This window comes from Rhinopithecus bieti, unplaced genomic scaffold, assembly GCF_001698545.2.
Source record: "Rhinopithecus bieti isolate Rb0 unplaced genomic scaffold, ASM169854v2 scaffold_54331, whole genome shotgun sequence".
NCBI classification, from domain to species: domain Eukaryota; kingdom Metazoa; phylum Chordata; class Mammalia; order Primates; family Cercopithecidae; genus Rhinopithecus; species Rhinopithecus bieti.
Genome location: NW_016821659.1, coordinates 714,816 through 718,152, shown reverse-complemented (window position 1 = coordinate 718,152; position 3,337 = coordinate 714,816). Strand labels below are relative to the sequence as shown.

At 50.1% G+C, this 3,337-nt stretch overlaps 1 protein-coding gene across 1 annotated transcript in view; it reads right to left on the bottom strand.

The window, feature by feature from the left end:
- ITPRIPL1 (ITPRIP like 1) overlaps positions 1 to 3,337 on the bottom strand; it is a 29,284-nt gene that overhangs the window by 9,879 nt on the left and 16,068 nt on the right. The window contains exon 2 of the mRNA XM_017860482.1: positions 1,762 to 1,975. The gene's annotated coding sequence lies outside the window, so the exon portion shown is untranslated. The remainder of the gene's footprint in view (positions 1 to 1,761; positions 1,976 to 3,337) is intronic.

The following is a 3,337-nucleotide window of genomic DNA, read 5'->3' as shown; positions in this document are numbered from 1 at the left end:
TTTTTTGAGACGGCGTCTCGCTCTGTCACCCAGGCTGGAGTGCAGTGGCGCGATCTCGGCTCACTGCAAACTCCGCCTCCCGGGTTCACACCATTCTCCTCAGCCTCCCAAGTAGCTGGGACTACAGGCTCCCGCTACCACGCCCAGCTAATTATTTGTATTTTTAGTAGAGACGGGGTTTCACTGTGTTAGCCAGGATGGTCTCGATCTCCTGACCTCGTGATCCACCCGCCTCGGCCTCCCAAAGTGCTGGGATTACAGGCGGGAACCACCGCGCCCGCCCTCATGAAGGTATTTTTTAAATGATTCACAAACCATTAACTTCTTGTAAAAGATTCCTGTGGCACACCCATGAATTTCTGCTGTCTTTGGCAAGATTAAATCACTGCGTAAATCTCACACATATTTTCGTCATATGTGACGATGAAACCCCTTTTCTACTAAAAATACAAAAAATTAGCCGGGCGTGGTGGCGGCGCCTCTAGTCCCAGCTACTCGGGAGGCTGAGGCAGGAGAATGGCGTGTACCCGGGAGGCGGAGCTTGCAGTGAGCTGAGATCGCGCCACTGCACTCCAGCCTGGGCGACAGAGCGAGACTCCGTCTCAAAAAACAAACAAACAAACAAAAAACCATGCTATGGCTTACTCTCATTATGTGTGTGTGTCTGTGCATCACATGCCTCGGGAAAGTTTCAAAGGGTGGATCCCTAAATGTTTACAGTGGTCTTCTGAAAGTGGAGGGATTGATTGCAGCTGTCTAGCAATAAGTAGGTATTCTTTTCACACAAATAAACATGCAGTGTCCAGCGTATGAATGGGCCGTGTGCCCAAAGCACTCCCTCTTGTGCCTCGTGAGCACAAAACACGTTTTCTACAGAAACAGGTGCACCTAGGACGGCTGGAGACGCTTTGAGCCGAGGCAGTGTCTTCACGGTTCGGAGAGCTGGGAGTGGAGGTCGGGGGAGGGTCCTCCTCCTCGCCAGCTTTCTGGGACCCAGGAGCCGCCTCCCTTCGTCCCCGACCCCGCCTCTGTCTCCCAAGCCGCGGACGCGCCTCTTCCGCCGCCTCCAAGAGCAGCCGCAGGGCCGCCCCCGGGGACGCGTTGTTCGCTGCGGGAGTTTGGGGTGGCAAGGACCGGGCGCACGGCTGAGATGCGCGGCCCTTCGGAGCGCGAGCCTGTGCACGCGCCTGCGGGGCGGCCCCACACCTTGCAGCTTCCGCTGGGCGCTGTTCCCGCTGGCGCTCGGCGGGCGCTCCCCTAGGCACATCGGGGCTCTAGTGACCGCATTATGAATTCGTCCTTTGCTTTTCTCCTCATGTGATTGCAGCGAGCGCTCGTCTTGTGTGTAAATCATGCTGGCGAGGCCCATTTTAACCAACTACGAATTTCATTTCAGAATGAAAAAGGAGACGCAGTTTCGGACGTCGCAGCGGTTGCCCACGGTCGTTCCTCTGAGCTACCGGCCCTTACAAGGAAGACCTGCCTTCGGCAGATCTGGAAATGAGTCCCGGCTGCAAGCTCAGGGCGGCGGCAGCCCCACAGGCCGAGCAGAGGAAAGACCAGGCGGGGGACGGAGAGCCTAGTGCCGCGTGCCGGGACCCACAATCACTTTCCCCTGCGCGCTCTTCCCCGAGCGGACGGGAAAAAGCTCTCCTTGGCGGCGGCCCATCCCCAAGGCCCAAGCGATGCTTCCTAACTGCGTGGACGCAGCTTGATGGGGGAGAAAGAGGTCTGGGAGTCGGGCTTAGAGCCCCGTCTCACCTCCTGCCAACTCGGTCCCGCAAGGTTCCGAACCTCACTGAGCTTCAGCTTCCTCATCTGGCAAACGTGATGATAAAAGTTCTTTTCTTGTAAGGTTGGTGTGAAGACTAAATGGCCCTTTACTGTATATTTAGAGCACCTGGCTCACGGATTCGTCACCTCCCTCCTGGACTCAACAGTGTTCACTGGGTCCTTACAGCATCACACTGGGATCCTTAAGGGCAAAGACCAAAATTAGACTTAGCTTAATTCGTGATGTGCAACTGCTAAATGTTACGAAATGAGTGACTGACAGGATGATCCAGCTATGAGAAATAGGAGAGTTTACAGTGGGATAGAGACTGTACCTTCTTTTTGTATAAGATGTCTGGCAGTTGGGGATAACTTATGGGAAGCAAGCTTAAGATACACACGAAATCTTGACCAAGGGGATGTAGAAATTAGATATATGGCCAATAATCAGATAAGAAAATAAACAGATCTCAACTAAAATGTTTAGTTTTGAGGTTAGAGGTGGGAGATCAGGGTAACCAGGCAAAATAACTGATACAATAAATAACTACATGACAAATCACTTCTCTCAACAACACATTAAAAAAAAAATCACTTTATTTTATAACTGCAAGATTTTCTTCAAACCAGTTGCTTGCTATTACAAGCTCAAAAACTTATCCTGCTCTGGTGGCAAACATTTTGTGACTCATGCTGTGTAACAAAGACCTGTGTGGACATTGAGTTGTATATTGCTGATGCTCCTGAACATAAAGGAAAAGTAGAAAATTGCCGCCTTTTTCCCAATGATTTGTGGAGAATTATTACTAGACTAGCTGCTACCTGTGCATGAAATGCACCACTGTTGCTTAATAAATCTGGGCCGGGTGCGGTGGCTCATGCCTGTAATCCCAGCACTATGGGAGGCCGAGGCAGGAGGATTGCCTGAGCTCAGGAGTTCAAGACCATCCTGGCCAACATGGTGAAACCCCATCTCTACTAAAATACAAAAATTAGCTGAGTGTAGTGGTGGGGGCCTGTAATCCCAGCTACTGGGGAGGCTGAGGCAGAAGAATCACTTGAACCGAGGAAGCGGAGGTTGCAGTGAGCTGAGATTGCACCACTGCACTCCAGTCTAGGCAAAAGAACAAGACTTTGTCTCAGAAAAAAAAATAAAAGAAAAATGAATAGCACTGGGCGCAGTGGCTCACACTGTAATCCCAACACTTAAGGAGGCAGAGGTGGGAGAATAGCTTGAGCTCAGGAGTTTGAGACCTGCCTGGGCAATGTAGCAAGACCCCATTCTCCAAAAAAGGAAAAAAATCTCAATAGCATATCAATGTGTATTATTTGCTTATAATATATTTCTTTATTGTTTTTTCTCTTCTTAATGTAGCACTTGTACTGTTGGGAGGATAAAATAGGTGCTCTTGATTAAATAGGGATTTGAAGGATATGAGTAGATTCTGTCTACCATCTGTCCTAATCACTTGTTCATTCCATTCAACAAATATTTATTTCTTTATTTGAAAAAGGGTCAGGCCGGGCGCGGTGGCTCAAGCCTGTAATCCCAGCACTTTGGGAG